The following is a 26,092-nucleotide window of genomic DNA, read 5'->3' on the forward strand; positions in this document are numbered from 1 at the left end:
CTGTAATGTACTGGAACCCTTGCCTTTATAATGTCCCTTGCTCATGGTTCTCAGAAGGCCAAATGGATGTTTACTGCCCATTGGCCCTACCCTCCTGGGCTCCTCTGCCTTTGAAGCTGTTCCTGGCTCAGTTCCTTTTCCTGCCAGAAATATCAGTCAGAAAAGAGGGTCTGGTAACACTGTAACAGTCCAGTTGCCTTGTTTCCTTTCCCAAGAGCACACTTGAGGTAGCTGCTTAGACCATAAGAGGTATTCATAAGAGGCCCTAAGAGTCACTTAATTGCCTGGGTGGCTCTGTGGGTTAAGTGTCCGATGCTTGATTTCGGCTCCAGTCATGATCTCACAGATCATAGGTTTGAGTCCCACAACAGGCTCTGTGCTGACAGTGTGGAGCCAGCTTAGCATTCTCTCTGTCCCTCTCTCTGCCCCTCCCCCACTCATGCACAAACACACCTACCCGCACTTTCTCTCAAAATAAATAAACTTAAAAAAAAGGTGAGAACATAGCACAGAGACCAAAATAATGAGTGCAGAAATCTTCTTGGAAAAAAAAAAAAAGGTGAGAACTAATTGGAAGAAGTGTCAGGTAATAAGAGATAAGCAAACCTCTTCTTACAAGACCAGTCATCATTATATTATCTTTAAGGTGCCCCCACCTCAGCCAAAAAAAAAAAAAAGGGGTCCCATGAAATAAACATTCTAAGATTCTATCTTTTCATTAAGCATAGATTGGATTTCCTTACCAAATACAGTACTATGATTTGTCAGACTTTTGATTCTTAAAATACTTCATGACCGCCCTGTGTACTGCTTTCCCCTCTCTCAACAATAACCTCAACAAACATGGTAGGTATTGATGCCATATTTGCTTAATTATCTTCTCAGGAATCAGAGTATGATCTGATGAAAAGAACTTTTAAGAGTTTATATCAGTTTGATTGTCTGAAATTCCATACCAAGTTACTGCTTTCACATTGTGTGATCACGATTCTAATGTAAACAAAAAGGACATTGATGGTGAGCTGAAACTTAACACTAACACATTATATGCTTATAAGGAAAAGTCCTTGGGATTTCAACTGCCACATGAATTAGACCCTTTGGCATGTCTTATAATAATCTGACTTTATTTTTATTTCATTCATTGTGATAAAAGCACCCACCACACAAATGTGGTTAGACATTTCTTTAACTTTTCTTCATTGAAGGAGTTATGTAAATCTGTTCACTGCAAAGATTTCCCTCACATACTGGAAGAGATACATCTCTTCATCATACCCAAGCTAGTCACATACTTCCCATGGATCATCCCTTCACCACCTCCTCTGCTTGGACATAATTATTGATACATACCTGAAAGGGCATGGGACCTTTGATTTTGAAAAAGTTCTTCCTATGCAGCACACCAGCTGAAGGCCTTTGGGCAGCTCAGTCAGTTTTCCTGAGCCTATTCGCAGGGTTATTGTAAGATTCCTATGCATATGAGGCATGGGAAATTGTTTTAATGTATAAGGTGCCAGATAAATAAAGCAGTAGTTACTACATTTCTTTAACTTGTTACCATCCCCACTGCCTGCATACAAACATTTTCATTAGTACCCATTCTTCCCTCTCAGAAGCGTTAAATGTCCCATCTCAGAAGAAAATGTCTTAGAAGCCTAGTTTCTACATCCTTCTAAAAGAAGGTCCCTTTCTGTCTAATGCTAATTCCTCCCCTGGTGCTTACATATCCACTGCAGATTCCTTATGAATCTTTCTTAATTCTCTACCATCCCCTTTCTCCTGTGGCTTTAGCCTTTCCTCCTTTGATTTTCATCCTCTCAATTTAGAAGCACATTCATCTTCTTCCCATTACTTTCACATTAAATGTCTGTAAAAGACTGGTCTACTTCACACCCCAATCTCTTCTAAACACTGCTCTGTCAACTGCACCGAAGCTGCTTTGTTAACATAACCAGTGATATTTTAAATACCAAATTAATGGATTCCTTTGGGTTGTATTCCAGTAAAATTTCTATATCGGTTTTAAAATTGTTAACCACTCTTTCCTTCAAACTTTTTCTTCATTTGCATTTTATGACCTCACTTTCACTTAATTCTTATACCTTTTTGTCCCCTGTTCAGTCTTTTTCCTAGGCATCTCGTCTTTTCTGCTTCTAGAAGAGGCTTAGAGATATCTAGCTTCCCAAATTAAATAAATTCTTCCCCCATGGCTATTGGAATCATCTCAAAGATCCCTATGTGTTAGGCAAATTTGATGCTGTGGTAGTGATTTTGTGGTTAGGATAAATATATAATGAAAACTGGATCATGACTACTTATTTTCCATAGACTTCTAAAGTGTCTAAAGATGTAGATAATTTTTAGTAACAGCTTATATGAATTCAGTTTAAGCCTCATCTAAAGGTATGAAAAGCCACAATAGCAGAAATATAAATAACAAAAACTCCATTATTAAACATTTCCTGAATGCTAATTGTGTAATTGTCAAGTACCAGGGTCACTTGAACATCTTGTCCTCATCTGGTACTACTAGACCACAAGAATTTTCTCCCTCTCTCTCTAAGGCAGGTACCAGGTAGTAAGAACCACTCCTTATTTCTACTAAACTATGAGATTTTCATCACACTGTGGGCTCCCTGCAGATAGAGATGATGTCTTAGTCATCTGTGTCCTCTCTGCCAAGCAGACCACTTGACATGTAAGTTCACAGTGAATGCTTATTGAGTTGATTTAGTTTGGGTGGGATAGACTGAACCAAATTAAAATGGCATGGAAGATGCTTCGGAAAGCAGTTCGGAAGTTCCTTAAAAAGTTAAACATAAATTACCATATGCCTTAACAATTCCACTTGTAAGTAGGTACCCAAGAAATGAAACATATTGATACCAAATGAAACATATCAATATGAACATGAATGTTCATAGCAGCATTATTCATAATAGTCTAAAAGTAGAAACATCCAAATGTCCATCAGTTGATAAAAAGAATGTGGTATGTGTATACACACACACACACACACACACACACACACACACACACACACTGGAACATTATTCAGCCACAAAAGGAGTGAAGTACAAATATATGCTACAATATGGATGAACCTTGAACATGCTGAAAGAAGCCAGTCATAAAAGGCTACAAAACACTGTGTGATTCTATTTATAAGAAATATCCAGAATAGACAAATTAATAGAGACAGATTAGTGGTTGCCTAAAGATGAGAAGAGAGAGTTGAAGGGGGTGATAATAAAGGTGCATTGTTTATTTGGGTGTGATGAAAATGTTCTAAAATTGATTGAAGTGATATTTGTACAACTCTGAATATTTAAAAAATTTAATTATAGGGGCGCCTGGGTGGCGCAGTCGGTTAAGCGTCCGACTTCAGCCGGGTCACAATCTCGCGGTCCGGGAGTTCGAGCCCCACGTCAGGCTCTGGGCTGATGGCTTGGAGCCTGGAGCCAGTTTCCGATTCTGTGTCTCCCTCTCTCTCTGCCCCTCCCCCGTTCATGCTCTGTCTCTCTCTGTCCCAAAAATAAATAAATCTTGAAAAAAAAAATTTAATTATACACTTTAAATGGATTTTATGATATGTACATTACATCTCATTAAAAAAAGAACACTGAGGAAAGTTAAGGGAACCACAAATAAATCATAAATCTAGACTTTGGTTAATGTGGAAGAGACTTTTCATAAAATTACTCATTTTTTTGTTTTTTTTAAAAAAGGAAGGGGCATAGAAGTTGTGGGATACAGTTAGTCAAGAGCACTTTGAACATTCTCTCGCATTCTGCTGAGAAACAGAAATGTCTAAAACTCCATTTTTCTTCCCTAGCACCACTAGTGTAATTCAAAGGGAACTTTTTGAAACTTATTGAAAGATAGGCCAGGTTTCTGTTCCTCTGGGAATGTTTAGATAGATGATAGATGATAGAAAGATAGGTAGGTACATAGGTAGATAGATAGAGTGGTGATTGCACTTGCTGGGGGAAAAAACAAGTATAAAATAACTTGCCCTTCTATAAATACAATTCAGAAAGAGTTATTTTTTGTGGATTATTGGACTGGGTGAGAACTTTGATAGCTCTTCTATTATAATACTTTCAACAACTGCAGCAGTTGATTCCGTTTTCCCTTGTCTCTTACTGTGTTTGAGGCAACATCTGTTGAAGTTCATCATTTAAGCTCCCATTTGCTCCCTAGCCATTTTTCAAGGGTCAATGATTTGGTTATTTCTAGGCAGGATTTTTTTTTTTTTTTTTTTTTTTTTTTTTTTTATGGCCAGATTGTTTCTTCTCTAAGAATGTATGCAAAGAAAAGTAAATGTGAAGGCACTGTAACTTACAGTCTGGGTACAGACTTACAGCCCCTGAAAACCTTGTACACTTTAATGTCATGTCAGTCATTTTAATGTCTGTGGAATTGCATTTGGAAAATGGGGGACATAACTGTCTACTTCTTGAGAGAGAGCTAATGATTAAATTCATGCTTTAAAGATATTTTGAATTAAAATATTGAAGATATTTGAATTAAAATATACTATAACTCATTCACACATTCAGAAATGAAGCTCTTTGAGCTTGTAGGAGGAAATACTGCGCTACTGATTTAGAACAGCACTGTCCAATAGAAATATAATGTGAGGTACAAATGTAAGCCAGATACGTAAAATTTTAATTTTTTTGTTCCTACATTTAAAAAGGAAAAAAACAGATGAAATTCATTTAAATAATATATTTATCTCAAAATATTTACCTCAGTATATTCAAAATACAATGTCAACATGTAGTTAACAAAACAATTATTGATATACATTATGTTCTTTTTTTTGTTCTAAATCTTTGAGATTTTATGGTGTGGTTTACACTTACAGTTGGTCTCAATTCAGATTGGCCATGTTTCAAGTGCTTAATAGCGACATTCATAGTGGCTACAAATTGGACAGATTTAATAAAATCTATAAATAATTTAATAGTAAAAATTATTTTAAAATAATTTTAAAAAATTAAAATTAAAATTAAATAAAAATTTAAAAAGTATTAAAAAATAATTTAATAATAAAAATTTAATAAAATCTATAAATCTATAAATAGATTTAGAATTTAGAACTTTGATTCTGATTGTAGCAAGAGGATGAGTCATGGGAGAAAGTCAAATAGCAGTTTTGCTAAATAAAGGAAAATGGTTTCATAAGGAAAAAAAAACCCTTTCCTATGTGAGATTATAATCTAAAGTAGGACTTTCTGTGTTCTTTTTGATTAGTCTTAAATTACTTTTACAAACCTATTTTCTTTGAAAAGTAATCTTAATTGGTAGAAGAAAGAAATGTATGTGGTAGTTAGGAATATTTTAGAGACTTTGTTCTGAATGGGACCTCTAAAAGAATCTGATTGGCTGGATCTTCTTAACTTCAGGAATTGAAAATATAAGAGGGTTTGTGAATTGTGCTTACATTTAATCACACCAATATTCAAAAACATAGTATAGCCTGTATCGTATATATTACTAATTAATATATATTATTAATATTTATATATAATTATACAATATATCATTTTATATGATGCCATTATTGATTATATTTTCATTTATCTATGTATCTAAATAGTAAATTTTAATTGCCTGCATTGAAAAGCTTTGAATTATAGAGCTATTCTAAAAAAGCCTGTAAACTGAGACCTCCTTGGGAAGAAAATCAGTATAGGAAAGAGTTTTCTTCTAGTCTCCCCTCCTGTGCTCCCACGTCCCTTGTCAAACAAAAGGATATTGAAAAGTCTATTTGGCCAAGTATTCCTTTTAATTTAAAATAATAGAAGTTTAGATGAAGCTACAGACATTTCTCAACAGGGATGTATTTTAACAGCATGAATTTTGACCCAGTGGATTATCAAATATTGTTATTTAGCAATGTTTAAAACAGGCTGGGTCACACAAATAAACTTAAATTGCAGTTTGCTACCTCTCAAGCTCTGTATGAAACTCTCCCTGCCCCCTTTTCAGCCACACTCCCTCTCCCCAGGCCTTCCTCTCAACCTCACAGATCTCTGGCACTAGTATCTGCAGAGGAAGGAGTGGGGATGAAGGCAAGTAGAGTAAAACAATGGGGAAGGGAAGAAGACAGAGTAGGCAGAGTACCTTGTGACCTTAAAATAACGAGCCGTGTTTTCCTGTGTGTCTGGTAAACTGTCTCTAAAGACAATTCCAAAAAAGAAGCTATAAAAATGTTTAGAATAAAGACAACATCCTTGGGCTAAAAGCCTGCCCTACCAAGTTTGCTACCATGAAGCTCATTACACTTTTGACTGTAACTGAAAAGCCGATTTTGGTGTTTGGAAGGTGAGGAATGGAAGTGAGGTGAGGTCAGTCTTACTACTTGAAAGCCATTGTTTATAATGCATTACAATTTTTTGAAAGAATTGACACAAGAAGTAGTGCTCCCCCTGCTCCCGTCTGTTATAAAAAATGATGAGGGCTTCTTTTTTGAGATAAAAAGAGGTTTGCAATTTTGTCGATTCAGGGTAAAACTCTGCTCTGTGCCTCAAAATTTTTCAATTTTTTTTTTTTACATTGAAGTAACAACATAGTGAATGAGCAGAGTAAAAATTTCAATGCAAGTAAGATTTCTAAATAGCTGTGGTACACCAAATATTGCCTCCCAAAGATGTTCACATCCTACTACTCCCCACAACCTGTGAATATGTTACCTTATATGGCAAAAGAGACATTGCAATTGTGATTAAGGATCTTGAGATGGGAAGATTATTCTGGATTATCTGGGTGTGCCCAATGTAACCACAAACATCCCTTTGAAAAGGAAGCTAGAAGGTCAAAATCAGAGAAAATGTGAGGAATAGAAGCAAATGTTGGAATGATGTAATTTGAAGATGGAAGAAGGGCTATGAGCCAAGAAATGCAGGGAGCTTCTAAAAGCTGGGTAAGGAAAGGAAACAGAATCTCCTCTAGAGCCTTCACAAAGATTTTAGCCTCACACCTCTCAGACTTGTGACTTACAGAACTGTAAAAAGAATATATTTGTGTTGCTTTAAGCCACAAAGTTTGTGGTAATTTATTATAGCAGCAATACATGCAACATTTGCCTTTAATTTTGATCATCTACAGTTTCTGTCCTCCCATTTATTTATCATAATTTCATTGCCAACAACAGGAACCTACTAATGATGTGAAGTCCATCATGGGGACAGCAAACCATACCTGCACATATAAAGGCATCTATACCAGCAAGTAAGGCTACCTATTTCCATTTATCAAATTGATTCATCTAATACATACTGAATAAAAGAGGGGCCAACATCAACAAAATTCTTGCCCAGTTGGAGCCTACATTCTAATGGAGGATACAGACAATAAATAAACAATGCAGTTTCATACAATGGTAACTTTTCTTGGTAAAAGCAAATACTGGCTGATTTTGGAAAAGTTTTTGGAAAGGTTAACCAACTGTCTCTGTGTAAACCCAACTGCCAAGTTCATGTATCCTTTACTACTGTAAGATGTTTTTCCTGAGGTATTCCAAGTAAAACCTGCAGGGGTTTCTTAAGACCTGGCATTTCATCTGTTCCATACCAGTTTTCTCAAATTTTGTAGGATAATCACTTTACAGCCTCTGTGCCTATGATCCACCTCTAGCCTTAATGCCATGTTCTGGCCAACATCCCAGAATAACCCACGACTATTGAGTCTCGAGTTGACTCCAGAATCTTTGTATGAGAGTATTTTAGGGATGGTAGTTTCATTAAAGTGTGGTTAGGAGACTTGTCTTAAAGCTCTGTTTGAATAGCAAGAACACTGCCTAGAGTAATGCTTGGGAGGTAAGTACCTGGTAGGTACTCAACAGGTATTTTTAAATAAATTAATGATTATTTTTATCATTGCCATAAAATCGTGATTGAGAAACTTAAGCCTACTGTTGGATGTTCAAAAAAAAAGGTTGGATAGTCAGCAAAACTAGATGAGCAGCACTCATCATAGCATTTTTCTTGATGTACTTTTCTTCTTTCTAGATATACCACATATCAAAGAAGCCCCACAACCAAACTTACATTGGCTAAGAAGATTGGGATCTCACTGTGACAACATTTCCAGGAGAAGAAAGGGTTACGATACAGAGGAAATCTGGTTTCAGAACAATGGGGGAACTAATAATATAGAATACTGGTTAAAAGTATGGGTTCTGGAGTCAGACAAGTCTGAGTTTTAATCCTGCCTGCCACTTGTTAGCTGGGTAACCCTGGACTACCAGCCAGTTGCTCTAATTTGCAATTTCAGCAACTACAAAATAAGGAATGTAATGTCTTCCTCATAGCATATAGATGAAATGAACTAATAAGGTAAAGCATCTGCACAGTGCCTGCTGCCAAAGTGTTCAATAAATGCTAGCAGTTAATATTATCAAACGGATGTTATTATATATTCCCAGATATTCTATAATGGAAATACAGAGATTTTAAGTTTTAATGGCATTTAAGATTACAGTATGGTTATAGTGTACTAAAGAATACTTTTTACGATGAGAACAAATTGCCACATGATTTACTTCCTATTTTTACTTTTGGTTTCCACTGATGAATTATTATACATTTCTGCAAATTTCAAGTATTACTGCCTAAGCCTTTTATTTATAAAAAGTATTAATTTATTTATTAATACATATATATATAATTTTGGATAATGCATAAATATGAACACCTACATCTTTAGTAGTGACTATTTTTAAAAATCTCATATCTCTTCTCCCACTTTGGTTTCTTTTATACCCCATTTCCTTGATAACCCATGTTAACAGCCTAATATGTATCCATCCATTTTCTAATTTATTTTGTTGATTTGTTTTTTACTTTAGAGAGATAGAAAGAGAGAGAGAGAGCACCAGTGGGGGACAGGGGCAGAGGGAGAGAGAGAGAGAATCTTCAACAGGCTCCACAAACTGCAATGCCCAACACGGGGCTCAGTCCCACAACCCTTGGATGATAACCTGAGATGAAATCAAGAGTTGGACGCTCGACCAAGAGAACCAGCCAGGTGCTCCACTCTTCTTTTATAATTCTATGGAGACTTATTCGTAATATATTTATATACATATAAAAATACGGGGTTATTTTGATCATCAACTTTAAAAATGGGACCATATTCTCAAGCGTGTTACTTTTCTCACCCAACAATATCCAGAGGAAAGATCTTCAATTCATTTGAGTTTAATAGTACAATATTCCATAATTTAGATGTAACATTATCTATGTAGCATTTCCACAATTATTGAGCGTTCCTTTTGTTTCCATTTTTTGGCACTACAAATTAGGCTACAATAAACATCCTTATATGTCTTTATCTACTGATTTGTTTATTTCTTTGTGATAGATTCACAGGAGTAGGGAATGTACACTTTTAATTTTAATAGATGTTTGATACATCTTTTCCACTAGAAGCAAGAAATGTAAGAAAATTTTATGTCACTTTCACCAAAAATGTCACTTGTACATAACAGTTATGTAGCGATAAATAGGAAATCTTGAAAAAAAAAAAAAAAGAATAAACTTCTGGTAAGGAAGTTTCAAACAAAGATGCATTCCATTGGGATATGTCCTCCTTTTTAATTACTGTAATTGGGAAGTGAAGTTGAGTAGGAGCTGGGGGGAAGGGCAGGAGACTTTAAAAAGAAAGGATACTGAAATAGAAACCTCTCCCAAGTTTACTTTCATCAATAGGTGACTTTCCCCTCTATAAGTGTGCTGTTCTAAAACAGGATGTCTGAGAACCTGGTAATACACAATCATATGGCTGTTACACACTTTTTCTTGCAAGTTCACTGGCTTCTTACTCTTTTGGCTAAAAGTTTTATAGTGTGCAGCATACTGATTTTTACCACTTAAACATTTTTCACTAATTTGCTGTAGTAAGGAGTGGAGGAAGGGGAGAGAATTCCATGAACAAAGGCTGTCTTATGAAAGTACAGACATGTTATCAAGTCCTTCAGCAAGTGCAAGTGAAGTCTTAGCAGAGTTAATTGCTCAATTCACTAAGTTTACAGTGCATCTTTGTAGGGAGCAGAATAAAATACATGATTTACAAGTTGGAATGAAAAAAATCTTCATAAAACAAAGTTATCAGGCTTTTTCTGTTAATAGGAAGAATACTAAACAGAGACGAGCATGCATTTTAAATATTTTTTCATTAGTAATTTCTGTTAAGAAATAGGAGTTTTGTGCAAGGTAGATATAAAATCAGTAAGAAAGATTGACATACTTAATTTGTACATTTACTTCAAAAATATGATAGAAAGATGAAAATTGGCTAAAAAGAAACTGTTCGTAATGGTAAAAAGCTTATAACTGTATGACCTTTCTCCTGCAGAAGAACCAGAAAAGAGTCTGATTAATTCATGGCCAAGTGAGCTAATTTAAAAAAAACCAAAAAACACAAAGATGACATTTGAGACAAAGTAGATATAAAATTTTACATTATTTCTAGAATAAATCAAATTCCCCTACAAATATGTTTCATTAAACAAGAGATTATTGAGAAACTTAGGTAATGGGAATACTGTATTAAAGTTTCATTTTCTTCTTGAATCACAATTATTGTGCTTCAGATAACAGCATTCTGAAAAAAAATATGTATATTTTTTTTACTGAGAAATTTGTCATTTTTAAAAAGCTGAAACAGTCTCAATTTTATTGTTTTTTTTTTAAATATAATTTTAACTCAAATTAAGTGGGTAATATGTTCCAAAAAGTTAATTTCTTCCTTAATTCCTAGAAAAAGTCAGGTAGGATATATAACATTCTTTTACAGGAACAGCTCTAGGTTTGGACAAGCTCTAGGCCTGGTCTTTATCAGGTTTTCACAGAACTGAAGAGAAGGGGGTGAAGGTACAGACCAGGCATATCTCCAGTGTGGGAGTGACCAAGAAGTACTGTATCTTTTCTTTTAAGTCTAAATCTTCAAAGAGAGCGATGATAGAGGGCAATTTAAGCTATTAAGCCGAAGAAATGCACACACCTCATACCTAACTGTCAAAGGGATGATTTCACAACTTGGTGGCATAACTGGAAGAAAAAAAGAAGCTTTGGAATTAGAATAAATGAACATATACTCAAACAGTTGTACAAGATCTGCTGAAACTCCCAAGTGGTTCTTACCATAATTTGGAGAATTTTTTGACAAGGGTGCCCTGGAAATCCAAAGCTTATCTAGCAGCAACTCAAATTCAACACAAACCAGACAAAACCATCTTTCTCCCTAGTCTCCCTTCTGCTATTGACTCCTTTTCTAAATGACTGAGCTTGTTAGCTGTGTTCTATTTATATTTTGTATTCTATTCTATATTCATTTTTAGAGAAATCACAACAGGAAAACCCCACTGAATTTACTCTTTAAAAAAATTTTTTTTTAACGTTTATTTATTTTTGAGACAGAGACAGAGCATGAACGGGGGAGGGCCAGAGAGAGAGGGAGACACAGAATCTGAATCAGGCTCCAGGCTCTGAGCTGTCAGCACAGAGCCCGACACGGGGCTGGAACTCACAGAGCATGAGATCATGACCTGAGCCAAAGTCGGACGCTTAACCGACTGAGCCACCCAGGCGCCCCAAATTTACTCTTTAATAAATACTATGTAATATGACTTCTCCAGACCAGGGTTCCTTGTTTGTAAATGAGGAATCAAACCATATAGGTAGAAAGATGATAGACTCAGAAACCAGAGATGTCTGTTCATATCCCAACTCTGCCACTTACCATGTATGTTGTCCTGGGAAATTTTAACAACTCATCTGCATCAAAGACTCCTCATTCTTACATTCTTTGACTTAGTGATTTGATGATGTTTCCATATTTCCATCTCCTATTGAAGAAAATGAACTATTAGCTTTAAGAGAGCCATAGAATTAGTAGATATAGACTTCAGATTGCAGTTCTATTGCAGTTAAAAAATTACAGTTGGAGACTCCCAGAAAAGTGCTTCAATCCAGTTGACTCTACACAACCATGTTCTTGCCTGCCTGAGTGACCGCCTCTAGCCACCTGAGATGTCCTTCTCCCTTCATTCATTTGCACCCTAACCACACTTCAAAGCCCAACTCAATTCTCATTCTCTTACTGAAGCATCCATTTCCTTTTTTTAAAAAATTTTTAAATTTATATCCAAGTTAGTTAGCATATAGTGCAATAATGATTTTAGGAGTAGATAACAGTGATCCACCCCCTATGTATAACACCCAGTACTCATCCTAACAAGTGTCTTCTTTAATTTGGCATCCCTTTCTGAAACATCTTTTTTTCTGAAAATTTCAGTAAATATTGAATAATAATTGAACTTTCTAATTAAACAGTACTTAAGCCCATTATGTGTTTCCACCCTTAACAATGTATAATAATACACTATTTGTTTTACATACACGATATGCTTGAATTATTCATCCTCTTATTTACCTTCTTTAAATACTCATCAAAAATCTACCACATACTCTGTGATCTAGGACTTTATGTAATTTTTTTTGGTTTTTTTTTGTTGTTGTTGTTGCTTTCTTTTTTTGTAAAATGGAAATGAAAATTCCTATCTTTCAAGGTTTTGGAAAATTAAATAAGTTAATGTTTATGTAAAGTGCCTAGCCTGTGTTACGGCATAAATATCTGTTTTTCTTTCTTTTGTAAACAGATATTTTCTGAAAATTAAAAAGGACAGCTTTACTTATTCTCAAAAATTAATGATACCCTATCAAGAAAGCAGGTTTTGGAGCACGTGGGTGGCTCAGTCGGTTAAGCATCCAACTTCAGCTCAGGTCATGATCACACAGTTCATGGGTTTGAGCCACACGTCAGGCTCTGTGCTGACAGCTCAGAGCCTGGAGCCTGCTTCGGATTCTGTGTCTCCCTCTCTCTCTGCTCCTCCCCTGCTCGCTCTCTCTCTCTCTCTCTCTCAAAATAAACATTAAAAAAAAAAAAAAGAAAGAAAAGAAAAGAAAGAAAGTAGGTTTATTTCTTTGTCACAAGAAACATTGTAACTAGACCTGTCCTCTTTATTAGAGTATTTCAGTATCCACTTGGAGTTGTCACTTGAAAAAGTTTTCTATCTTTGCTAACATAATAGAATTCTATAATCAAATGCTTAGGATACTGGGATAAAAAACGTAAGGCAATTTCCTCTTTTTCCTCACCCCTGAAGGGTTGTTTCATACATTTGTAAGGCAGATAGACCCTTTTGTCACATTTTGTACTACATCCTGAGATCCCTTAGCCTTCTAAATATTTTTTTTTAATTGCATGCATTAAATTCTCTGATGGCTAATATTCCATTGTGTGCGTGTGTGTGTGTGTGTGTATACACACCCCACATCTTTATCGATTCATCAGTTAATGAACACTTGGGTTCTTTCCATGATTTGGTTATTGTTGATAGTGCTGCTATAAACACTGGGGTACATGAGCCCCTTCCAATAAGTATTTTTGTATAGTTTGGATAAAGACCTAGTAGAACAATTGCTGGGTCCTAGGGTAGTTTTATTTTTAACTTTTTGAGAAACCTCTACACTGTTTTCCAGAATGGCTGCACCAGTTTGCATTCCCACCAGCATTGCAAGAGGGTTCCCCTTTCTGTGCATCCTCACAAACATCTGTTGTTTCCCGAGTTGTTAATTTTTGGGCTGTTTGTTTAAGAACAGAGGATCAAAAAGCTGACTGGAAGCTCTGAGCATGAGGTCAGTTTATTGAGTATGAGCTTCTCTGTAGCAAAACTAATGGGTTGGCTTTGTTGGAGGTGCCCCACTGACCTATCTGTTGGAGAAATATGAACATTTTCAGGCTTATTCACTAGCCTAGTCAGAACACCCAGAGATCTGCTGATCCTTTGGCCAGCTTTCTGCAAGTGAAAGTGGGGAGAAAGCCCAAGGCTTAAATTCAGTTCAGAACTTCAACCTATTCTTACTGCCTATAACTGTATGGTGCAAAGAACCTCTATCTTCTACTTCTTTCAGGGAAAAGGACTCCCCGCCTCCACACCAGTGTTCTATCTGGTAGAAAACGTATGGTTGCTCCACTATGTGCAGCGCAAGAAAAATGCCTTGAGGGTCTTCCTGTTGTATTTTTATTGGAATAGTTTTACTGGGATATAATCCACATGTCATACAATTCACCCTCTAAAGTACATAATTCAATGTTTTCAATATATTCACAGAGTTGTGCAACTCACACCGCATCAATTTTAGAACATTGTGATCACCTCATGAAGAAGCCCTGAGTCCCTAGCTGTCACCTGCCCACCCTTCCTATTATCCTCCACTGCCCCTGACCCTAGTCCTGAGCAACCACTAATCTACTTTATGTGTCTATGGATTTGCCAACTTGGGACATTTCATGTAAATGAATTCTTAGAATATGTGGTCTTTTCTGACTGGATTCTTTCACTTCCTGTAATGTTTTCAAGATTCATCCATGTTGTAGCATGTATCATACCCCCCCTTTTTTTGTTGACCAAATAATATCTCATCATGTGGGTATACCATATTTTATTTATTCATTTGTCAATTGATGGTTTGGGGTTGTTTCTACTTTGGGGCTATTATAAATAATACTTCTATGAACAATTGTGTACAGGCTTTTGTATGGCCATGTTTTTATTTCTCTTGGGTATATGCCTAGGAGTAGAATTGCTGGTAACTCTGTGTTTAACCTTTTGAAGAACTGTTGGTCTGTTTTCCAAAGTAGCTGCACCATTTATATTACCACCAACAATGTATGAGTGCGTCAATTCTCCACAACCTAGACAACACTTGTTATTATCTGACTTTCTTATTATACCACTCTTGGAAGTGGTATCTCATTTTGTCTGATTTTAAAACATACTTTCAACTGCTCCTCTTAATTTTTTTAATGTTTATTTATTTTTTAGAGAGAGTGTGAGTGAAGGAGGGGCAGAGAGAGGGAAACACAGAATCTGAAGCAGGCTCCAGGCTCTGAGCTGTCAGCACAGAATCTGCGGTGGGGCTTAAACCCACGAACTACAAGATCATGACCTGAGCTGAAGTCGGATGCTTAACTGACTGAGTCACCCAACTGCCCTTCCCACTCCTCCTGATTTTAATTCCACTTTATCCTCACTTCCAGAAGTACAAGTGGCCACTAATATATCATCTTTTAGAGGTTCTATAGTGTATATTGTTTTACCCTCTACCAATCACTTAGCAGTAGCATTTTGGTGTCTTCTATATCTGATAACTCTGGCCCATCAGTTTTCTAGCTTCTAAAATTTTGTGGTTTAAACATCTTCTTTCCCATTTTTTGGTTGCCTTAATATCCGCAAACAGTAATTCGCTTTATTTTAATGTCTTTGAGAGGGAAGAGTAGTTAATGCATATGATAAACTGGAAGTTTATTCAGTTCTATTTGCATTTTGGAGTTTTTTGTTTGTTTGCTTATTTTAAGGAGAACAAGGTTTATCAAAATGTTTCTTGTTTCTAAAAGAGCTAATCAAGGCATAACCCACTTTTGAGAATAGATGAAAACCCAAGCATACTTGGATTATTTATAATGGTTCTTTTTTCTTGTGATCATTAAAAAGTTAAATGAGTTATACAAATACAAATAATTACTTGTATTAATTTTTTCACCTTTTAAATTAATCACTGAGATACATTATTTTAAGCTTCGAACAAATGATGGCTATTAACTTCCTTTTTAAACCTTTAACAATAGTAATATTTATATTGTACGTAGTATATCCCAGACACTGTGCTAATAAGCATTGTTCACACATTATCTCACATAATTTTTCTAACAATTTTGTGAGGTAAGTACTTTCAAACTGCTATTACAGTGAAGGAAGCTGTGGCTTTCATATCTAGTGTAACATGCTAGGAGATGATGGGTGTAGGCATTTTTCTTTGCTTTTCTGATTCTGAGGCCTGGTGTCTTTATAATACGCTGTATTGTACTGGGAGAGACCTTTCTTGTTCAATTTGTAGACAGACCAGGTTGGTTAAGTCTGCCTTAACAAGAATTGTGGATCTGTGTGTTTAAACATTGTATTTGGGTCTGTGGGTATTACTAGTATGTATCTACATTTTAAATTAAACATATATAATTGATTAAGTTTTTCTTGCTTATAGGTTTTTGACCTTTAATCCAGGTCAAAGTACAGATAATTATAATCAACTAACATTAATTTAATGTGTGATGCTAAAATGCCAATTTCAGAAGTCAACTTAAATATGGCTTTCTGGTGTCAAAAAATTGTAGCACTAAGAGACTCCATGTTCCCGCCTTAATTTTGCCTGTATTTTGCCAAATGCAGGAGGAAAACAAAACAAAACAAAACCTTCTTACTTAAAAAAAATTAGTTTCTATTTTGAGTTGTTTTGTTCAATTCCTCATTACAATTTTGTTTGTTGGTTTGTTTGTTTTTGTGTCTGATAAGGATTGCAGATTGCTTTCTCAGGGTGGGTGTAACTGAAGAGATGATACACAATCTAACATTCTTTCCAGGTTAACTTGCTCTCTTTCTCCATCTCTCTTGCCTAGAGTGACTAACAGAGTTTACAAGATAATGGGAAACCTTATTACGAAGGCCTTGACGGGGGAATGGATTATGGGGCTATGAGCTTAGAAGTTCCAGGAATAGTGAGGAGGCCATTGTGCCTAATTGCAGAGGGCAAGGGGAAGGCAGCTCCTGGTAAAGCTGGAGAGGTTGGCAGGATGGCAGTGCAGGCCACGCCAAGAGTTCACAATACAGAGCTGATGAGTAGCCATGAGTCACCAAGGGCAGGGCCTTTCATGTGGCCAATGCCAGGCGCTACAGTGTACCTCACGGCCCCTACTGTTTTACCCTCAAGAAATCAAAACGGGGAGGTTTGGGTTTGAGTGTCTAGAAGTTTTGCAGGCTGTTTTAGAAGTCAAAGAATTACTGTTGAGTTATTTTACAGTGAGATGCCTATACCCCTGCCTGGACTGGCAGGGGTAGCTTCAACTTCATCTATGGACATGTGCATGGACATTATAAATCTCATGTGCCAAAAGCAGCCCCTATTCAGAGAGCTTTTCCTGAACATTTAATCCATCAGCACTAATGGCACTGAACTGGACAAACTCCTGCTCATGTGAGAACTACTTCAACTGCTTTTCTTTGGTTTTCCAAGATATTAAAGTTCTCCAAACTGAAATGTCTCCTAGATAGCGTTTAAAGGCTCCGTATTTCATGTTTCAACTCTATGCACCTTTATAGGAATAGCTGCTGGAGATACATATGACACGATTCCTCCTCCAGGGAGCCTATGATCTAGTATGAAAGAAAGATGGAGACATCATTTTTCTGCCATTAAGCATGGTAGATTCCCCAGTGGAGACCTGATTCCATTTTTTTCTATGGTTGTCACGGGTGGATGTTGATGCTTTTTACCTGTGAAATGTTTGGATTGTGTTTGATGATGATGATGATGATGATGATGATGATGATAGTTATCATCATTATCAGGCATTATGCCAGATGCTTTACCCAAATTACATGTTATTTCAAAGTAGATGTCCTCCTCCCCCTTCCTTCATTTAGCAGCTGAGGAAACTAAGCTTTAGAGAACTGAGTAAGCCCAAGGGAAAAGAGCTAGTGAGCGGAGTACCTATGATTTGCCCATCAGTGATTCTGGAGCCCTGCACTTTGGTTTTTCTACACACCAACTCCTTGCAAACTGATTTCTATGATGTATATCTGGATTGATAACCACTTTACCACCAACTCTTTAAAGACATTTGCACTGGTTTTGTTTCCAGTGGTCAAATTAATCTCTAAAAGGTGGGCCCTTCAGAATGCCTAAATGGCTCAGTCGGTTAAGCGTCTGACTTCAGCTCAGGTTATGATCTCACGATTTGTGAGTTTGAGCCCCGCCTCAGGCTCTGTACTGACAGCTCAGAGCCTGGAGCCTGCTGTGGATTCTGTGTCTCCCTCTCTCTCTGCCCCTCCCCCACTCACACTGCCCCTCTCTCTCTCTCTAAAAAGTAAATAAACATTAAAAAATAAAATAAAACATGGACCCTTCTGTATTCATTTACCAAAACTTCACTGAGTATCTGCGAGTGAAGCACTGTGCTAATGGATCTACACAGATGACTATGACATTGCCCTTGACTGAAGAACTCAAAGTCCAGAAGGGAAACAAGGAATGCAGAGTGACAAATACTGTTAGTCATTTCAAAAAGCTCTCTTCCTGCTTCTCAGAGTCATGTCTCTCACAGTCCTCCACTAACTCTTCCCCTGTATCTGCTCCTTATGGTTCAGGCTTCTCTGGGGTCCCTCCCTTTGCAGGCCATCTGAGTGATCTCACTCATCCCCACAGCAATGCTCAGATTTCTTTCTTGAGCTTCATACCGATGTATCCACTTTAAACTAAGTATCTATCCATACTTGACTAGCCAATATCTAACCTAAACCTATGTATCCATAATAGAATTTTATGAATTTTTAATATTTCCCCACAAATGAGCTTCATGTCCTATGGCCTTTTCACAGTGAGTATTACCACGTCCATATTGTTAAACAAAATAGCAACCTTGGATTTACCTTAATCTCCTTCCTCCATGTCAACCCCCAAGAGTCATTATATTAATACTTCTACCACTTTAACACTTGTCCTTCTATCTCTGATGCTACTATATATAGCCTCAGTTCAGACTTTCATGGTCTCTAAATGCCACATTGCAATATTCATCTATTATTAGTTTTCCTAGCTTTAATCTCTACAAATGTAACATATCCATTGCTTCCAGGGTAATCTTCCTAAGATGAAAGTTTGGTCATGACATTCCTTGATTTAAAACTTTTTATTTCCCATTGTTATAGACCTCAGTAGGGTATACCAAATCTGAAAACAGTTTGATTAAAGCACCTTCTCTCTTGCCAAGCCCTTTGTCACCCTTATTTCATCTTGCTCAAACACTTACATTTCCCCTAACATGGAATATTATTTCACACCACCATATTTAGGCTCAGGCTACTGGTCCATTTGTTGAAATGCCTGTCTGACCTCCCTCCTGTCCTTGTCATGGTTCACCTGGTAAACAGCTCAGCTTTCAGTACCTGGATCAAGATTCCTTTGAGCGGCATGGCCCTTTCTAGGGTGGAGGGATGAATAAATACATAATTCTAAAGAAGAGAAGGTAAGTCTGCTATGACAGATTTCAAAAATATCAAAGTTGAATTCAGAACAAGAAGTATTATCAGAAGTGAAGATTCATATTAATTAAATAAAGACAAGTGAGTCAATTTACGAAGACACATAACAATCCTAAATATAACAAACCTAACAATTAACCTTCAAAATACATGAAGAAAAATGGATAGAATTGAAAGGATAAATACAAATCCATAATTATAGTTGGAACATTTATCACTCTGCTTTCAGAAACTGATACAACAGGGAGAAAGTAGGACCAAGTAGGGATATAGAAGACCTAAATAACATTATACTCCAGCTGGACCTGACTCTGATTTTTGGAACGCTCCAGCCACTAACAGCAGAATACATATTCTTTTCAAGTGCACATGGAACATTCACCAGCATACACCTTATTCTGGACCATAAAATAAACCTAAACAAATTTAAAAGAACTGAAATCATACAAAGCATGTTTTCTGATCATAACAGAATTAAACTATAAATCATTTAAAGAAAGATACCTGTAAAATCCCCTAAATATTCGGGAGTAAGCAGCTCATGAGTTAAATAGAAACTAGAAAATATTTTGAACAAAATGAAAATGAAAATTCAACTTACCAAAATTTGTAGGACACAACTAAAGCAGTGCTTAAAGGGAAACTTATAACATGATTATATCAAAATAGGTCTCAATTTAGTGATATAAATTTCTACCTTAAAAAACTATAAAGGGCAAATTAAGCTCACAGTAAGTAGAAGGATACAGAGGAACTAGAACAAGTAAAATAATTCTGAAATAGAACAAAGTTTGAGGACTCACACTACTTGATATCAAGATTCACTATAAAGCTCTAGAAACAAAATAGTATAGTATTCACAAAAGAATAGAGTCATAGATTAATGGCATAGAATGGAGAGTCTAGAAATACACTCAGACATTTGTGGTTAATTGATTTTCGGCAAAGGTACGAAGCAAATTCAACGGAGAAAGGATGGTCTTTTCATCAAATGGTGCTGGAACGGTTGAGCATCCACATGCAAGAAAATAGCTCTCAACTTTCACATGACATGTTATACAAAACTTAAAATGGATTATTGAACTAAATAAAAAATCACAAGACTTTTAGAAGAAAACATAGAAAATAATCTTTGTGACCTTGTGTTAGGCACAGAAGTAATATTTATAAAAGAAGATACAACACAAAAGCAATATTTATAAAAGAAAGATATAAATGGCATCTTTTTTTCAAAATGAAAAGGTTTCCTCTGAAAAATACAATGTTAAGATAATGAAAGACAATCCACAGATTGGGAGAAGATACTTGCAAATCACATATTTGACAGGAGTATAAAAGACTCCCAAGACTTAACAAAAAGAAACAACTCAATTAAAAAATGGGCAATTTTAACACTTTACCAAAGAAGAAAAGTGAATAGCAAAGAAACACATGAAAAGATTCTCAGCATTGTTATTTATTAAGGAAATAAGTATTAAAATCACAACTATATATATATATATATAATATTTAAATATTTAAATAAATAGCATATATATATAGATATATATATATAGATATATATATCTTAATGTTTATTTTGGGGGGAGAGAGAGAGAGCACACGCACAAGCAGGGAAGGGGTAGAGAGAGGGGAATAGAGGATCTGAAGCGGGCTCTGTGCTGACAGCAGCGAACCCAATGCAGGGCTCAAACTCATGAATCATGAGATCATAACCTGAGCCAAAGTCCAATGCTTAACCTACTGAGCCACCCAGGAGCCCCAGAAACCAAATTTTTTAAAACCTAATAATACTAAGTGCTAGGATATAGGGTAACAAGAACTCATGTATGTTGGTAATGGGAATGCAAAATGTCACAACCACAACAGGAAAAGCTTAGAAGTTCCCTATAAAATTAAGCATAGAATCCATAGAATCCACTAATCCCAGTCTCCAGTATTTACCTGAGAAATGAAAAACATATGTTCACACAAAATATGTGCATGCAAATAATAAATAGTTTAAGCTACACAGATGAACAACGTTATAGGGACTTTATCAGTTAAAACTGGAAACATTCCAAATAGTGAATAAACAAACTTTGGTATGTCCATACAGTGTCATACTATTCAGAAACAAAAAGGAACAGACTACTCATAAATGCAAATACATGCATGAATTAAATAAATCATGCCAAATGAAAGAAGCAAGATTCAAAAAACTATATACTGTGATTCCTTTACATGATGTTCTGGAAACATCAAAATAATAGAGACAGAAAGCATATCTGTGATTGCCTGGGGCTGTGGGGTAGGCGAAAGGACTTATTGCATTGGAGCCCAAAGGAACTTCTCGGGTACTGGAAATTAGGGTGTTTGGCGTGGTGATTATACGAAGGTATGCATGCATTTGTCAAAACTCCTAGGACTGTGCACTTAAAAAGGAATAACTTTTCCCTTCACACATTAAAATAGCCACCATTAAAAAACCAGAAAATATTAAGAGTTGACAAGGATATGGATAAATTAAAGCCCTCGTGCACTACTGGTGGGAACAGAAGATGCTGCAGCTGCTGTGGAAAATAATATAGAGGTTCCTCAAAACATTGAAAATAGAACTCTCATATCATCCAGTAATCCCACTTCTGGGTATATATATCCAAAAGAATTGAAAGCAGAATCTCAAGAAGATATTTGCATACCCATATTCATTGGAGCATTTCTCACAATAGCCAAGAGGTGGAAGCCACCCAAGTGCCCAACTACTGATGAATGTATAAAGAAAATACGGTATATGCATACAGTGAAATATTATTCAGCCTTTAAAAAGAAGGAAATCCTGTCATCTGACACAACATGGACAAACATTGGACGTTATGCTAAGTGAAATAAGCCGGTCATAAAAAGACAAATAATGAGTGATTCCATTTTTATGAGAAATCTCAAGTAGTTAAACTCCTAGAAACAGTAGAATTATGGTTGCCAGAGGCTGAGGAGAGGGGTAGATGTGGAGTTGTTCAGTGAGTATAGAATTTCAGTTTTGCAAGATGAAAAAAATTCTATAGATCTGTTGCATGACAATGTGAATAAAGTCTACTGGAATGTATAGTTAATGGTTAAAATTAAAATTTTATGTTATATTGGGGTGCCTAGGTGACTCAGTCAGTTGAGTGTTCGACTTTGGCTCAGGTCATGATCTCTCCCTCCATGAGTTCGAGCCCCGCATCGAGCTCTGTGCTGACAGCTCAGAGTCTGGAGCCTGCTTCGGATTCTGTGTGTGTGTGTCTTTCTCTCTGCACCTCCCCCGCTCACTCTCTCTCTCTCTCTCAAACATAAATAAACATCAAAAAAATTTAAAAATTTTTGTTATATTTTTATAACATAATTTTTTAAAATGGGGGTGAATCTTACTGTATATACATTATATCCTAACAAACCTAAAGAATGACCAAAAATGCTCATTTTAAAAATTCTTGCCCTTTGCATTGTAACTCTCTAACTCTTCATACCAAAAGATGAAGTCTGTGTTTCTACCTCTTGGATCTAGTCTTAGTTATGTGCTTTTGCTTGGTAATAAAATGTGGCATAAGTAATGATGTGTCTGGACCTCGTTAAAGGATAAATTGAGGCAAATTAAAAATTTTGAGTTTATTTGAGCAAAAATTTTTTGAATCAGGCAGCACCAAATCAGAAGTGGTTAGGAATAACCTAGTGTCAGGAGTACTGGGGAGCCAGTTAGGCAGAAGCTTTTACAGAGAAGAGGAGGAAGCAAAGTAAGAACATTGTTGATTGGCTGTAGCTTAAGGCCTGCTTGGCTACGATTGGTTGTCCTTAGTGTTTTTATTTCATAATCTTCAGGCATTTACAGGCTTAGATTTTGGTTTACTTACATAGACCTACAGATCTTTAGAACCACCTCAGTCTAACAGCTTCCTTGTTTAATTAATTTAACAGCCTCAAGAAAACTTGTATCCCTGACTACAGACAAATGAAGGAGGCCAGGTAGGATCAAAACTGTCTAGGTGAGCCTGAACTATTGACCTACAAAATCTTGAGCTATGTAAATATTTGTTGTTTTAAGCCACTAAGTCATGGGATGATTTATAAGACATCGTTAGCTACATATTCAAAGAGGTTTTCACAGTTGAAGTGATATTTGAATTGTTTTTTGAAGGATAAATAGGAATTTCTTTTTCTTTTTTCTTACTATTTTTATCTTTTATGAAGGTTTTTTTTTGGGGGGGGAGTGGAAGCGGTGTCATGAAAAATACTCCCAGTCTATTCTGTCTGTGGCAAATTGGTCTCATAGTGGTTGTGAGGCATTCTGGTTAGTCTTTCCCCTAAGCCATTGAGAAAATAGCATAGGATCATCTGAAATGAAGTACAGAGTCCCTGCCTTAATGGAAAGATGCTTTGTGTACCAAGGAAAGAGCAGGAGAAACAAAAAGAGGCAGGAGAATTGGTGCCTCATGGGCTAAAGCAGAGACTACTAAAAATTTTACTGCCAGTACCACCCTTTGGTATTTACCCACACAAAGCCTGATTTTGTTACTTTACTCTTCCTGTTTTGATGCATTGTTGTCATGCTAGGATTGTGTAATTGTGAGGTTCAAAAGTAGAAACTACATCTTCTATATCTGTGTCTCTTCCTACAGTAATAAGCATAGTCCTTGTCATTTAGATGATAAAAGAAAAAAAAGATTTAGAGTAAATGGGGTTCGTGGAGGGTCAGGTATTTTCCATATTTTCCATAGCCATCAGCTCCCAGAATGGGTGTTGCCACTTTCATTGTGGTGTCCTGGCCTTCAGCCAGGACTTAATTGTTGATGACCCTTCCTTTTCTGCTAGCCACCGTTAAGTATAGCGGGTTCACAAAGAAGTTCATGAAAGCCCTTAAGAAGCCAGATGTGATGGGGCTGGAGGTTCAGTGCTTATACCCCTGCACAAGGCAGGATGGTAAGGCTACCTTGCAGGAAGCCAACACCAAAATCTGTTTGCTCACCTCCTGGACACTGAGCTACACTTGAATTCTGTTTCATCTTTGCCAATGGGTGTTTTAATGTTCATCTTATTGCCCTGGGTCAACTATCTCAAGGATTTCCCCCAATCTTCTTCATTTGTACATATATGCTCATTATTAAAAAAATATATTTTTCTTTTCCTTTTATTTTGGACAGAGAGAGAGAAAGAGAGCGTGCACAAGTGGAGGAGAGGGGCAGAGAGAGGGAGAGAGAATCCCAAGCAGGCTCCACACTTAGTGCTGAGACAGACACAGGGCTCAACCCATGACCCTGGGAACATGACCTGAGCTGAAATCAAGAGTCAGAGGCTCAACTGAGCCACCCAGGTGTCCCTTTTAAAATGTTGAAATTATAGAAAATTATAAAGAGGAAAATAAAAATTATCAGTGTTTCAACAACCTAGAAAAAATAACATTTGTTCAGTGAGTATAACATTTTGGCATATATTTGTCATATACACTATAGCATATGGTTATATGGGTGCATGTGTGCCTATGTTCAATGAGTATAACGTTTTGGCATTTATTTGTCATATATATTGTATCGTGTAGGTATATGTGTGCACGTGTGCATATGTGTATACATTTCATATTGTTCAAACTTTGATTCCCAATCAACAAAAAACTATACAACATCAAATTTTGTATACATCAAATATAATATACAACATCAAATGTTGATTCCCCATAAACAATATACTATATATATCTTTATACTATATACTATATATATCTTTATACTATATACTATATACTATATACTTTATACTATATATATACTACATATATATATATATAGTATATATTTACTATATATATATACTATATACTATATACTATATACTGTATATATCTTTATACTATATACTATATACTTTATACTATATATATCTTTTATTGTCAATAAGCTTCCACTATATTTTGACATTTGTCTATTTCATTGTGTACCATGACTTATATAAATAATCTATTTTTGTTGGCCGTTTATATTGTTTCCATGTTTTGATTATTATCAGCAGTGCTTCTATAATGCCTTTATAAGGGCACATGGATGGCTCAATCTGTTAAGTGTTCGACTTCAGCTCAGGTCATGATCTCATGGTTTGTGAGTTCAAGCCCCACATTGGATCCTCTGTCCTCTACCTCTCTGCCTCTACTCTGCTTGCACTTGGTCTCCCTCTCTCTCTCAAAAATAAATAAACTCTAGAAAAAATTTACAATGCCTTTAGACCTACATTTTGGGTAACGTCTTTGACTTTGGCTTGGGGTATATCATAAAAGTGGATTTTCTCAGCTAAAGGATATGCATCTGTGGCTTTTGCTACATATTTGTGATATTGACCTCTAGATGTGGGATACCAGTATATTAGTAACATTGTATGCTTTCCATACCTCTTCACATTTTTTGATTGTCAATTGATATTTTTGTTAATCTGTTTCAAAGATTTTTAATGTTTTCTAAAGATGTTTTTCATATAGTAAGTGCAAAAACCAGAGAATAGAAAACAACAAACCAGCCAAATGCCTCGTTTGCTTATTTTGTTTCCTCGTTGCTGGTTTGCTTTTCTTTTTTGTTCTGCTTTAAGTAATGTCTGGAAAAATAAAATTAAACTGAGTGTGCTTGACTCATGAGGAAGCCCCTTTTCATTTCCCTGGAGCAAGGCTATGGAGTGCACAGAGGTCCTGATATTAGCTATTACTATTTTGGAAGCACAATGAGAAGTGACTACATCTCTCAGTGTTATCAGACTTTTCCCATTATCTGTCCAAGTTTCATTTCACATACTTTCCTAAGGTCTGAGTATACCATGTTGGTGTTTATGATATTTCCTATATTTCTATTTATCTACTTTTTTGCACGTTGTGGTCTAAAGATGAATTATGCAAAAAAAGAGTCATATATTAAACTTGCAAAAATT

The 26,092-nt window shown here is 36.0% G+C and overlaps 1 long non-coding RNA gene across 1 annotated transcript; it reads left to right on the plus strand.

Annotated features, from left to right (window-relative positions):
• Positions 1 to 414: 414 nt before the first annotated feature.
• On the plus strand, positions 415 to 9,348 carry LOC122475323. The gene is made up of 2 exons (XR_006295146.1): positions 415 to 2,701; positions 7,169 to 9,348. It is a non-coding gene; the product is annotated as an uncharacterized LOC122475323 (long non-coding RNA).
• Positions 9,349 to 26,092: the final 16,744 nt, after the last annotated feature.

This window comes from Prionailurus bengalensis, chromosome D4 (assembly GCF_016509475.1).
Source record: "Prionailurus bengalensis isolate Pbe53 chromosome D4, Fcat_Pben_1.1_paternal_pri, whole genome shotgun sequence".
Classification (NCBI taxonomy): domain Eukaryota; kingdom Metazoa; phylum Chordata; class Mammalia; order Carnivora; family Felidae; genus Prionailurus; species Prionailurus bengalensis.